This window comes from Sminthopsis crassicaudata, chromosome 5, assembly GCF_048593235.1.
Source record: "Sminthopsis crassicaudata isolate SCR6 chromosome 5, ASM4859323v1, whole genome shotgun sequence".
In the NCBI taxonomy this organism is placed as follows: domain Eukaryota; kingdom Metazoa; phylum Chordata; class Mammalia; order Dasyuromorphia; family Dasyuridae; genus Sminthopsis; species Sminthopsis crassicaudata.
Window position 1 is genome coordinate 72,178,421 of NC_133621.1, and position 15,031 is coordinate 72,193,451.

General features: G+C 31.7%; 1 pseudogene; it reads right to left on the reverse strand.

Moving 5' to 3' along the window:
• Positions 1 to 12,624: 12,624 nt before the first annotated feature.
• LOC141544709 (large ribosomal subunit protein eL30 pseudogene) lies at positions 12,625 to 12,997 on the reverse strand (annotated as a pseudogene).
• Positions 12,998 to 15,031: the final 2,034 nt, after the last annotated feature.

The following is a 15,031-nucleotide window of genomic DNA, read 5'->3' on the forward strand; positions in this document are numbered from 1 at the left end:
ATAATCACCAAAATGCAGCCAGGAATTAAAGTCCAGATCCTATCTATCTCTTTCCAAAATCTTATCTCCTTCACTTGGGGCTTGGCTAGTTTTCAGAGGCCTGCCAGATCTTGCCTCTAGTTCTTTGTCTCTTCCAGCTTCTCGTCTCTAGCTCCCTCTGAATCCAAAGCCTCCAGCCAGCTCTAAGGTAGACACGGGAATGAAATCTTGACTCTGCCTCCAAGAGCGTGGGATTGTGGATTTCCTGGAAGTCAATCCTAGTTATGAATCTCCCAGAAGTCAATGAGCAGGCTTTTCCTTTAGACTTGTGAAACTGCTCTTGTCCAAGTGTCCTCAGCCAGCAACACAGTAGAATCTCGAATGACCACTTCTTCCTGAATCCTGGCTCCTTATATCCTCCCAGAGAATGGGCTTGTGAGTACTCCGAGGGCTTGTGGGAACTCCTTACAGAACCAATGAGCTAGCTCCTTTAAAGGTGTTTACTCCTTTAAAGGTTTGAACTAAAGATGTGAACTCTGAGCTAGAGAATTAAGTACTGACTTACCACCTAGTAATAATCCTAACAATTCTCCACTTTTTGTTTTTCCAGATGAATTTTGTTATGATTTTTTCCTAGTTCTATAAAATAATCTTTTGGCATTTTGATTAAGTATGGCACCGAAGAAGTGGACCAATTTAGGTATAATTGTCATTTTTATTATATTAGCTCAGCCTAACCATTTCAAAATTCAATTCAAAATTTTCCAATTATTTAGATCTGATTCTATTTGTGTGAGAAGTATTTTACAATTGTGCTCATATAGTTCTTGAGTTTGTCTTGGCAGGTGGATCCCATGTATTGTATTTTGTCTACAGTAATTTTAAATGGAATTTCTCTTTATATCTCTTACTGATGGACTACTTCAATCTTTTATGATGCAATGATCTTTGTGATTTCCACAGACAATGCTTCTACATATTCATCAACTATCTTTTGATCATTTTGAGATAGATTTTGAATAGAAAGTTGTAAAACATGATTTCTTCATTATTTGCTCATTTTTATTGATGATCAGAGCAGAAAATCTTTTTGAATACTGATAAAAACCAGCGTAACAAAAATAAAGCCTATCAGATAGAAGAAAGAGAAGATACAAATTATTTTGAAATATTAAAAAATAATAATAATACTCTCTGTCAGAATCAGAAGACCAGAATGAAAGTAAAGTTTAGTACATTGTGTTACCATCTACCATCTCACAACGTATGATATGTTCTCAGGTTTTAATGACAGAAAAATTACAAATATTTTTTTTTGCTAAGGTTATGCTATGGATCGAGTTATTTCCAGAATTCTCTTGCTAAAACCTCACTAAACAGGGCATTTTTTTAGACTTCTATCTAATATAAAGCATGGAATTGTTCTCTAACAAACATGGAAGGACTGGAAGCTAGACTTTAGATTTTAATTGTTGAGGCTGGGTGGAAGGTATAGAAAAATTGAAGAAGTTGAATATTGTGGGGCACTACTACAAAAATAAGGGAGATCTAGAAAATGTGGTGCTTTAGAGCACAAATATAAACAGCATAAAGATGTAGGATAAAAGTGAAGATTAGCTAGTGAAACAAATTTCATTTATTGCATTTTCATCACTATAAAAGCCTCCTAATTAATTTCCTACCTTAAAATTTCCCCATTTCTGTCCATTGTCCATTTTGCTGACAAGATAATTTTCTTTAATTACAAAGTTGACCATAACACTCACCTAGTTTTTAATAGCCTATAGAATAAAACTATAAATTTCTCTCTTAATCTTTTAAAGTCTTGAGCAATTTTTCATCAACTTATGTTTTCAGTCTTATTAGACATTTATTAATCTCCAAAGTATTCTATTACATAGCCAAATAGTCTCTCTCTTCCTAAACTTTTACTGGCCACTCTGCATATCTGACTGTATTCTCTGTTCTCCACATCAGAACATTTCTTTCTTTCATTATTGCTTTGTATATAGATAGATAATAGATATAATAGTCTATCTATCTATCTATCTATCTATCTATCTATCTATCTATCTATCTATCTATGTGTGTGTGTATGATCCCCTCACTTGCTATATTCTTCTGTCTCAAATTAGCTTATATTTATGTTTATATTTATTTTTATATATTCTCTTTGTATTTATTATACATATGTTTATATCTCAGCTTGTTGTTTCCCCTCCTATGGAAATGTTAGTTCACTGACATCAACAATCTTTTTGACCTCTAGTACCCAGCCATATTCTTCCTACATAGAGGTACTTGTTTATTGATTTATTTTTGATTTCTTAATTGATTCACATTTTCAAGTGTTCAGCCCTGAAGACAATTATCAGTCTTGGATGATTAAGTCACCTAAATACCCTTCCAGATAATCTTTAGAGGTTCCTTCATTGTTTTATCTAATGATTCTCTAACCCTACTGTATTCCAGAAGCCCTGGTATCTTTTCTTTGACAAATATACATATAAGACTACTTTTTAAGCTATGCCCTTAACTGAAATTTAAAAGTTGCTAAAAATATCACTGTACATGGAGTTAAGTATTGCAATAATGACACATATAGTCAAATTTTCTTAGGATGGTTTTAAAAAGAGATATTTGTGGCATTACAAATTTCTGGTATGAGTATCTCCCAGTAAATTCTGAGTATAACCACTTGTTGACATCCGAACCACATTGGATAGACAGGCCATTATCTTTTCAAACATATGTGCTTGGCTTCCTTATGAAATATTGCTTGTGCACGTCATAACATGCCCATTATAATTTCTATTTTTATATAAGCAAAGAAAATGGGAGAAAATTCAGTATGCTGTTAACAACTATGTGTCATGGGCTAACCAAGTACATGCCAATTCAGAAATTATCAAGATGTTTTATATTATTTCTTCAGTCTCAGAATGAAAACAATGAACCAAACAAAAATAACCCATTCTATACATTTGAAATGTGCCCCACAGCATGGTCTTTCTAATTTGTTTCTGTCTAAATATAAAAATGCCATTAAAAAAACAACAACACTGATGATCATAGAAAAATAGATGGGGTAAAAACTAAAGCTAAGGTGGAAATTCCAGATTCTTTCCCTTCCCCTCTCTTACCCACCCCTCAGTAGGAAAACAAGCAATTTGATATAGGTTATGCATGTGTACTCTTACAAAACATTTCCATAATAGTCATATTGTAAAAGAAAACATATGCCAAACAACAACAACAACAACAATAGCAAACTTCAAGAAAAATAAAGTTTACAAAAAAGTAATCTTCGATCTATATTCAGGATCCATCAGTTCTTTATCTAGGGATGAATTGCATTTTTCATCATAAGTCCATCAAAGTAGTCCTGTTTATATACAGTATATTTCATTTTTCATCAGTTAATGTTAGTCTTTCCAGGCCTTTCTAAAATTAGCTTCCTTATCACTTTTATAGAACAATTAGTTTATATATCACACCTTATTCAGCCATTAAGCAAACTGATGAGAATATACCCATTTTCTAATTCTTTGACACCCCAAAAAGAGCTGTTACAAAAAGTTTTGCACACATCGGTCCTTTTCCCTCCTTTCCCTCCTTTCTGTGCTTCTTGGAATATAGAACAGTAGGTGCACTGCTGGGGCAAAGGGTATGCACAGTTTTATAACCCTTTAGGCAGAGTTCCCAATTGTTCTCCAGAATGGACAGATCAGTTCACAATCTATCAACAATTTCCCAGTTTTTCCACATCCCTTCCAACATTTATAATTTATAATTATATTTTCCTGTCTTCTTAGCCAATCTGAAAGGTATGAGGTAGAACCTTAAAGTTGTTTTTAATTTCCATTTATCTAATCAAAATAATTTAGAGCATTTTTTCCATATAACTATAAATGTCTTTACTTTCACCATTTGAAAATTTTCTCTTCCTATCCTTTGGCAATTTATCAATTGGGGAATGACTTGTATTCTTATAAATTTGACATGGTCCTTTATCTGTTTTAGAAATTAGATCTTTATCAGAAACACTGGCTGCAAAATTTTCCCCAGATTTGTACTTCCCTTTTAATCTTGTTTCTGTTTATGCAAAACTTTTTAAAATTCATGTAATCAAAATTTTGCATTGCGGAATGTTCTCTAGTTCTTCTTTGGTCATAAATTTCTCCCTTTTCCAAAAATTTGATAGGCAAATTATCACTTGTTCTTCTAATTAGCTTAGGGTATTACCTTTATGTTCAAATCTTGTACCCATTTTGACCTTACCTTGGTTTGGGGTGTGACATATAGGTCTATGCTGAATTTCTGACATTATTACTTTGAAGTTTTCATAGGAATTTTTGCCAAATAATGAGTTCTGATTCCAGAAACTGGAGTTGAAGGTTTATCCTAAATTACTGTAGTCCTTGATTATTATGTTTTATGTATCTAATCTATTCCACTGATCCATGACTCTATTTCTTAGCCAGTACCAAATGATTTTCATTTTTGCTCCTTTATAATATAGTTTTGGTGTGATATTGCTAAGCCACCATCCTTTGTATTTACTTTTCATTAATCCCCTGGATATTCTTGACCTTTTATTCTTTCAGATTATTTCTGTTATTATTGTTACTATTTTTCTAGCTATATATCTGCCATTTTTTTTTGCATTTCTATTGGTATGGTACCGAATAAGTAGATCAATTTAGGTAGAATTGTCATTTTTATTATATTAACTAGTCCAACTCATGAACAATTGATATTTTTCCAATTGTTTAGATCTTTCTGTGTGAGAAATGTTTTGTAATCATGTGCAAATAATTTGTCTTAGTAGGGAAACACCCAAATTTTTATTTTTTGTACTGTTATTTTAAATGGAATTTATCTTTCTATCTCTTGCTGTTGGACATTGTCAGCAATATATAGAAATGCTGATGATTTGTGAGGGTTTATTTTATATTCTGCAATTGTGTTAAAGCTGTTGTTTACATTTTTATAAGCACAAAAGCATTTTCATTTTTATTTACTTATATTTGTGAAAGATGTTTTCTTTTTGCTGTGAAGTCTGCTGTGCTTAAATATGGAATCTCTATTTTTATTTTTTATTAAAGCTTTTAATTTACAAAACATATGCATAGGTAATTTTTCAACATTGACTCTTACAAAGCCTTCTGTTGCAAATTATCCCCTCCTTCATTCCACCCCTTCCCCTAGATGGCAGGTAAAAATGTTAAACATGTTAAAATATAGTCATATCCAATATATGTATACATATATTTATACAATTATCTTGCACAAGAAAAAACAGATCAAGAACAAAAAAAAAAAACTAGAAAAGAAAACAAAATGCAAGCAAACAACAACAGAAAGTGTTTCAGAATGCTATGTTGTGATCTATGCTCAGTTTCCATGGTCCTTTCTTTGGGTGGAGATGGCCATTGGAAAAGGTAAAGAACTCCCAGGAAGTGCAGTAAAACAGAATTTGTGAACTGGAAAAGGTAAAGAACTACTAAGAAAGTAGGATTTGTGAATTGGAAAAGAAAAATAATTCCCAAAAAAGTAGGATTTTTGAATTGGAAAAAGAAAATAACTCACTAAAAAAAATTAGTTTCATGGAAAAAAAATTCCATAGACCAAAACAACTCATTTAAAAAATCAATTGGACATATGCAAAAAGAAGTTTAAAAAAAGCTAATAAAGAAAATAATTCATTAAAACCCAGACCTGAACAAAAAGAAGTGAATGATTCATTGAGACATGAAGAATCAGTTAAGCAAAACCAAAAAAATGAAAAATTTGAAAAAAAAAAAAAGTTAAATATCTACTTGGAAAAACAACAGACCTGGAAAATAAATCTAGGATAAATAATCTGAGGATTATTGGACTTCCTGAAAATTATGATGGAAAAAAGGGCCTAGATACTATTTTATAGGAAATCATCAAAGAGAACTGCCCAGATGTAATAGAACCAGAGGGTAAAATAGGAATTGAAAGATTTAATCGAACACCTGAAAAAGACTCTAAAATAAAAACTGTAAGAATATTGTGGCTAAATTTCAGAACTATCAGACAAGGAAAAAATATTACAAGAAGACAGAAAAAACATAATTCAAATATTGAGGTGCCACAATAAGGATCACTCAAGATCTGGCTGCTTCCGCATTAAAGGATTAGGGCCTGGAATCTGATATTCCAAAATACAAAAGAACTTGGAATGCAGCCAAGAATAAACTACCCAGCTAAGCTGAGCATTTTCTTCCATGGAAGAAGATGGACATTTAATGAAACAGTTGAATTTCATTTGATTCTAAGGAAAAACCCAGATCTACATAAAAAATTTGATCTCCAACCATGGGATGCAAGAGAAGCAGAAAAAGGCAAAAAGAACTCTTGAGAATTGTATTTACATTGTGAATATATATAAAGAACACATATATAATTTGACTTTGCCAATATAAAATAAAAAGGGAAGTACAAATAAAAAAGGAGATAGTGTCAGCAAAAGGGAAAAGGAGAGATAAAAAGAGGAAAACTACAACCCATGAAGAGGCAAAATGAATTTAGAGAGGGGGAGGAACATTGTGTGAATCTTACTCTCATCAGAGTTGGCTCAAAGACAAAATAATTGACATATTTGTTTTACAGAGAAACTTCTCTCACTTCCTTAAAAAATGGGAGATAAAAAGGGAAAAGGAAAAGAGTAATATGGGAAGGGTAAAAGAAAGGTAAAGGGATTCAAAGGGAGTGGGAGAGAAACTAAAAAGGAGAGCTGCATGAAACAAGTGGTGCCCATAAGTTTAATACTGGGAAAGGGGGTGGGAGAGCAAGAAAAAGAAAAGCATAATCTGGTGATAAAAAGATGGCAGGAAATACAGAATTAGTAATTTTAACTGTAAATGTGAATGAACTTTCCCATAAAGTGGAGGCAGATAGCAGACTGGATCAAAAATCAGAACCCTACAATATGTTGTTTACAGGAAACATATTTAAAGCAGGGAGATACATACAGAGTAAAGGTAAAAGACTGGAGTAGAATTTATAATGCTTCAAGTGAAGTCAAAAAAAGCAGTGATAGTCATCCTTATCTCAGATCAAGCAAAAGCAGAAGTTGATCTAATTAAAAGAGAAAAGGAAGGAAACTATATCTTGCTAAAGGGTAGCATAGACAATGAAGCAATATCAATACTAAACATATATGAACCAAGTGATATAGCATCTAACTTCCTAAAGGAGAAGTTAAGAAAGTTGCAAGAAGGAATAGACAGCAAAACTGTAATAATAGGAGATCTCAACCTTGCACTCTCAGAATTAGATAAATCAAGTAACAAAACAAATAAGAAAGAAATTAAAGAGTTAAATAGAATATTAGAAAAAATAGGTATGATATATCTTTCGAGAAAACTAAATGATGACAGAAAGGATTATACTTTCTTCTCAGCAGTTCATGGAACCTATACAAAAGTTGACCGTATATTAGGACATAAAGATCTCAAAATTAAATGCAGGAAGGCAGAAATAGTAAATGCTTTTTTTTTTTTTTTTTTTTAGATCATGATACAATAAAAACTACATTCAACAAAAAGTATTTGGAAACTAAATAATCTCATCTTAAAGAATGACTGGGTGTAACAGCAAATTATAGACACAATTAATAATTTCACTCAAGATAATGACAACGATGAGACATCATACCAAAATTTGTGGGATGCAGTCAAAGCAGTAATAAGGGGAAATTTTGTATCTCTGGAGGCCTACTTGCATAAAATAGAGAAAGAGAATATCAATTAATTTGGCTTGAAAATTAAAAGGGTAGAAAAAGATTAAATTAAAAACCCCCAATCAAATAATAAACTTGAAATGCTATAATTAAAAGGAGAAATTAATAATATTGAAAGTAAAAAATCTTTTGAATTAATAAATAAAACTAAGAGTTGGTTTTATGAAAAAAACCACAATAAAATAGATAAACTTTTGGTAAATTTTATTAGAAAAAAGAAAGAAGAAAATCAAATTGTTAGTCTTAAAAATAAAAAGAGAGCACTTCCCACCAATGAAGAGGAAATTAGAGCAATAATAAGGAGTTACTTTGCCCAACTTTATGCCAATAAATTTGATAACCTAAGTGAAATGGAGAAGTACCTCAAAAAATATAGGTTTTTCAGATTAACAAAGGAGGAAGTAATTGTTTAAATAGTCCCATATCAGAAAAAGAAATAGAACAAGCTATTAATCAATTCCCTAAGAAAAAATCACCAGGACCAGATGGATTTATATGTGAATTCTACCAAATATTTAAAGATCAATTAGCCCCAATGCTATATAAACTATTTGAAAAAGTAGGGAATAAAGGAGTCCTACCAAATTCCTTTTATGACACAGACATGGTACTGACACCTAAACCAGGTAGATTGAAAACAGAGAAAGAAAACTATAAACCAATCTCCCTAATGAATATTGATGCAAACGTCTTAAATAAGATATTAGCAAAAATATTACAGAAAATCATCCCCAGTATAATATACCATGATCAAGTGGGATTTATACTAGTAATGCAGGACTGGTTCAATATTAGGAAAACTATTAGCATAATTGACTATATCAGTAACCAAATTAACAAAAAGCATATGATCATCTCAATAGATGCAAAAAAGCATTTCACAAAATCCAACATCCATTCCTATTAAAAACACTTGAGAGCATAGGAATAAATGGACTTTTCCTTAAAATAGTCAGTATCATCTACTTAAAACCATCAGTAAGGAGCATATGTAATGGAGAAAAACTAGAACCATTTCCAATAAGATCAGGAGTGCAACAAGGTTACCCACTATCAGCATTACTATTCAATATTGTATTAGAAATGCTAGCTTTGGCAATAAGAGTTGAGAAAGAGATCAAAGGAAATAGAGTAGGTGATGAGGAAACCAAATTATCACTCTTTGCTGATGATATGATGGTGTACTTTGAGAACCCCAAAGATTCTACAAAAAAGCTATTAGATATAAACCACATGTTTAGCAAAGTTGCAGGATAGAAAATAAACTCACATAAGGCATCAGCACTCTTATATATCACTAACAAAATCCAACAATTAAAGTTACAAAGAGAAATTCCATTTAAAGTAATTACTGGATAACATAAAATATTTAGGATTCTATCTGCCAAGGGAAAGTAAGGAACTATATGAGCAAAACTACAAAACACTTTCCACACAAATAATGTCAGTTCTAACCAATTGGAAAAATATTAAATGTTCTTGGATATGGTGAGCAAATATAAAAAAGATGACAATGTCAATACTACCTAAACTAATCTATTTATTTAGCACTATACCAATTGGATTCCCAAAAAATATTTTAATGACTTAGAAAAAAATAACAACAAAATTCATATGGAAAAATAAAATGTCAAGAATTTCAAGGGAATTAATAAAAAAATCAAATGAAGGTGGCCTAGCTGTACCAGATCTAAAATTGTATTATAAAGCAGAAGTTACCAAAACTATTTGGTATTGGCTAAGAAATAAACTAGTTGATCAATGGAATAGCTTAGGTTCAAAGGACAAAACAGTCAGTAACTTTAATAATCTAGTGTTTGACAAATCCAAAGCCCCCAGTTTTGGGGATAAGAGTTTACTGTTTGACAAAAATTACTGGGAAAATTGGAAATTAGTATGGCAGAAACTAGGCATTGACCCACACTTAACACCATACACAAGATAAAATCAAAATGGGTTCATGACCTAGGCATAAAGAATGAGATTAAAAATAAATTAGAAGAACATAGGATAGTTTACCTCTCATACCTGTGGAAGAGGAATAAATTTATGACTAGAGAAGAACTAGAAATCATTATTGATCACAAAATAGAAAATTTTGATTACATCAAATTGAAAAATTTTTGTAAAAATAAAACTAATACAGACAAGATTAGAATGGAAGCAATAAACTGGGAAAACATTTTTTACAGTCAAAGGTTCTGATAAAGGCCACATTTCCAAAATAAATAGAGTCAAATTTCTATATTTCTCTTATCTCTATATAATCTCTAATTTATAAGAAATCAAGCCATTCTCCAATTGATAAATGGTCCAAGGGTATGAATAGACAAGTCTCAGACAAAGAAATTGAAACTATTTCTAGCCATATGAAAATAGGGTCCAAATCATTATTAATAAGAAAAATGCAAATTAAGACAAATCTGAAATACCACTACACATTTGTCAGATTGGCTAGAATGACATGGAAAGATAATGTGGAAGGTTGGAGGGGATGTGGGAAAATTGGGACACTGATACATTGTTGATAGAATTGTGAATACATCCAGCCATTCTGGAAAATGATTCGGAACTATGCTCAAAAAGTTATCCAACTGTGCATACCCTTTGATCCAGCAGTATTACTACTGGGCTTATATGCCAAAGAGATTTTAAAGAATGGAACGGGGCCTGTATGTGCGAGAATTTTTGTGGCAGCTCTTTTTGTAGTGGCAAGAAACTGGAAACTGAATGGATATCCATCAGTTGGAGAATGGATGAATAAATTATTATATATGAATGTTATGGAATATCATTGTACTGTAAGAAATGACCAGCAGGGTGATTTCAGAAAGGCCTAGAAAGACTTATATGAACTGATGCTGAGTCAAATAGTGAATTCTTATCCCAAAACCTGGGGTCTTTGGGTTTGTCAAACACTAGATTCCTGTAATCATTGACTATTTTGTCCTTTGAACCTAACCTATTGACTATTCTAGTACTTAGCCAGTACCAAATGCTATTAGATGTCCATTGTTTTATAATATAGTTTTAGATCTGCTACAGCTAGGCCACCTTCATTTTTTTCATTAATTCCTTTGAAATTTGTGATTTTTTTTTCTTCTAGATAAGTTTCATTGTTTTTTTTTTTCTGGGTCATTAAATAGTTTCTTAGGAGTTTGGTCAGTATAGCACTAAATAAATAGATTAGTTTATATTGTCATCTTTATTATATTCACTCAACCAATCAAAGAGCACTTGAAAGTTTTCCAGTTGTTTAAATCTGACTTTATTTGTGTGGAAAGTGATTTGCAGTTTTGCTCATATAGTTCCTGACTTACCCTTGGCAGACAGATTTCCAAATATTTTATACTATCAACAGTTACTTTAAATGGAATTTCTCTCTGTATCTCTTGCTGTTGAATTTTTTCAGTGCTGTATAAAAATGCTGATGATTTATGCAGATTTATTTTGTATCCTGCAACTTTGCTAAAATTGTTGATTATTTCTAATAGTTTTTTAGTTCATTCTCTGGGGTTCTCTAAGTATAACATCATGTCATCTGCAAAGAGTGAAAATTTGGTTGCTCAGTGCATACTCTAATTCCTTTGATCTCTTTCTCAACTTTTATTGCCAAAGCTAGCATTTATAATACAATATTGAATAGTAATGGTGATACTGGACAACCTTGTTTCACTCTTGATCTTATTGGGATGTTTCCTAGTTTATCCCCATGCTTGCTAACACCTTTAAATAGATGCAACTGACTACTTTAAGGAAAATTCCATTTATTCTTGTAGTCTCTAATGTTTTTAATAGGAATTGATGTTAGATATTATCAAATGCTTTATCTACATCTATTGAGATAATCATATGGTTTTTGTTAGTTTGGTTATTGATATACTAAATTATGCTAATAGTTTTCCTAAAACTGAATCAGCCATGCATTCCTGGTATAAATCTTAGTTGGTTATAGTGTATTATCCTGAGGATGCCTTTCTGAAATTTCTTTGCTAATATTCTATCTAAGATTTTTCCATCAATATTTATTGGGGAAATTGGTTTATAATTTTCATTCTCTGTTTTCATCCTACTGTGTTTAGATATCATTACCATGTCTGTGTCATAAAAGGAATTTGGTAGGAGCCCTTCTTCCTTATTTTTTTCAAATGGTTTACATAGTATTGGAGTTAATTGTTATTTAGATGTTTGGTAGAATTCATTGTAAATCCATCTGACCCTGGAGATTTTTTTCTTAAGGAGTTGATTAATAGCTTGTTCTGTTTCTGTTTCTAAGTTGGGACTATTAAAGTAATTTATTTCCTCTTCTGTTAATCTGGTCAATCTATATTTTTGTAGGTATATTTTACTTAGGCTATCAAATTTATTAGGATAAAATTTGGCAAAATAACTCCTATTTATTGCTCTGATTTCTTCTTCATTGGTGGAAAGTTCTTCCTTTTCATTTTTGAGACTAACAATTTGAATTTCCACTTCCCTTTTTCTAATCAAATTAACTAAAGCTTTATCTATTTTATTGTTTTTTCATAAAATCGATTATTAGTTTTAGTTATTAATTCAATTTTTTTTTTACTTTCAATTTTATTAATCTCTCCTTTTTAGTTTTAGAATTTAAACTTTGATATTTGATTGGGGAGGTTTTACTTTGCTTTTTTCTAACTTTTTTAGTTGGAAGCCCATTTCACTGATCTTCTCTTTCTCTGCAAGTAAGCAGCTAAAGATAAAAAATTTCCCCTTATTGTCACTTTGGCTGCATTCCACAAATTTTGGTATGTTGGCTCATTGTTGTCATTCTCTTGAATAAAATTAATTGTGTCTATGATTTGCTGGCTCACCCATTCATTTTTTTTTTATTTTAAAGCCAGGCCAGTTTATTAAAGATTACTTTTGTACACCTTATTTTTCACTGGTCTGTTTTGGCATGCTTCTAATGATATCAAAATCACCTGTATCAATGATAGCTAGTATACACAACCTGTAGTACTTCCCACATGCTGTACCCAGTTCAGTGTTGTTGCCACTGTAGTGATGCACTTCAGTTTTAGCCAACATAGCACAATACTCCATCTCTGATTTCCCCAGGGCTGGGCAGTTGTTGGCTAAGGTGACCAATTTGCTTTTGCCTTGTCTGATCATTTTCAGGATCTGTTTGTAGCCTAGCACGTATTTGCTGTTTTTCATGACCAGCTGGAGCCTCTAGTTGATGGACTCCAGCAACTTTTTCATCTTCTTTGTGGCTCCCATTTTCCTGCCTGCAGTGTGGGAGGATGCTCAGCCAGAGACCTGACACTAAGATGGCTTGGAAGCAAGAAAGGAATTCACTCATTCTTTAGTATGAGATTATTTAGTTTCCAATTACTTTTTGGTCTATTTTTACCTGGCCTTTTATTAAATGTAATTTTTATTGCATCATGACCTAAAAATTGCATTTACTATATTTTCCTTTCTGCATTTTCTTTTAAGTTCTTTATGTCCTCATATATAGTCAATTTTTATATAGATTCCATGAACTGCTGAGAAGAAAGTATACTCCTTTCTATCTTCATTCAATTTTCTCCAAAGATCTATCATACCTAACTTTTTTACTATTCTCTTTACCTCCTTATCTTCTTTCTTATTTTGATTCATCTAGTTCTGAGAGTGCAAGGTTGAGATCCCTCACTATTATAGTTTTGCCATCTATTTCTTCTTGCAACTCTCTTAACTTCTCCTTTAGGAATTTAGATGCTAGACCACTTGGTGCATATATGTTTAGTATTGATATTGTTTCATTATCTATGGTAACCTTTAGTAAGTTGTAGTTTCCTTCCTTATCTCTTTCAATTATATCAGTTTTTGCTTTTGCTTGATCTGTAATCAGTATGGATACCCCTGCTTTTTTTTTTTTAACCTCACCTGAAGCATAATAGATGAATAGATGATTTTGCTTCAGCCTTTTACATTTTCTTGATATGTATCATTCAGTAAATGTGTTTCTTGTAAACAGCATATTGTAGATTCTGGCTTTGAATCTAGTCTACTATCTGCTTCCATTTTATGGGAGAGTTCACCCCATTTACATTTATAGTTAAAACTATTAATTCTATATTTCCTGTCTTCTTCTTTACTCCAAAATATACTTTTATCTTTTCTTTTCCCCTTTCAATCCTCCCCAATATTTTACTTATGAGCACCACTTGCTTCAAGTATCCCTCCTCCTTTAGAGTTTCTTCTCCTTTCTTATACCTTTCCCCTATTATTTCTGTTTTCCCTTTTATTAGCTCACCCCTTCCCTTTTCCCCTCCCACTTTACTATAAGGTGAGAGAAGTTTCTCTGTGAAACTTCTGTCTTATATTCTCTCTTTCAGCCAAATCTGATGAGAGTAAGATTCACACTATGTTCATCCCCCTCGCTCCTTTCCCACAATTATAATAGGTTTTCATTGCCTCTATGTGAGATGTAATTTCCCTTATTTTACCTCCACTTTCCTCTTTTTCCAGGACAATGCCCTTTTTACCTCTAGTTTATTTTTTATATTATAACAGTAAATCAAATTATACATACACTCTCTATGTATACTTCAAACAGACATAAATTTCTCAAGAGTTTTCTTTTACATTTTTATGCTTTTCTTGGGCTCTATATTAGAAAGTCAAAATTTTTGTTCATCTCTGCTCTTTTCATCAGAAATAAGTGGAATTCACCTGTTTCATTGAATGTCCATCTTCTTCCCTGAAAGAAAATGTTCAGTTTAGTAAGGTAATTTAATCTTGGTTGCATTCCAAGTTCTTTCACCTTTTGTAATATCAGATTCTAGGCCCTCAGATCATTTAAATGGAAGCTCTGAGGTCCTGGATAATGCTCATTGTGGCTCCTTGGTATATGACTTGTTTCTGGCTGCTTGTAATATTTTTTTCCCTTGGTTCAATGCTTTTGAAATTTTACCAAGTCCTATTTTCCTTGTCAATTGTTTTCCCAACTAGGTTTTTTTTTTTTTTTTACAGTTTTGCTTAATTGATTCTTGATGTCTCATTGAGTCATTAATTCCCATTTGTTAAGTTCTGATTTTTGGTAAATTATTTCCTTCATTTGCTTTTTGAATTTCTTTTTGTATTTGCCCAATTGAATTTTAGATGAGTTACTTTGTTCTATGGATTTTTTTTTCCATTTCACAAATTCTGTTTTTCAAAGATTTTTTTTTCATTTTGTCAAATCTATCTTTTAATGAGTTATATGCTTTTCCCATTACACAAAGTCTGTTTTGCAGTGGATTTTCTTCAGGTAGTTTTGCAAATCCT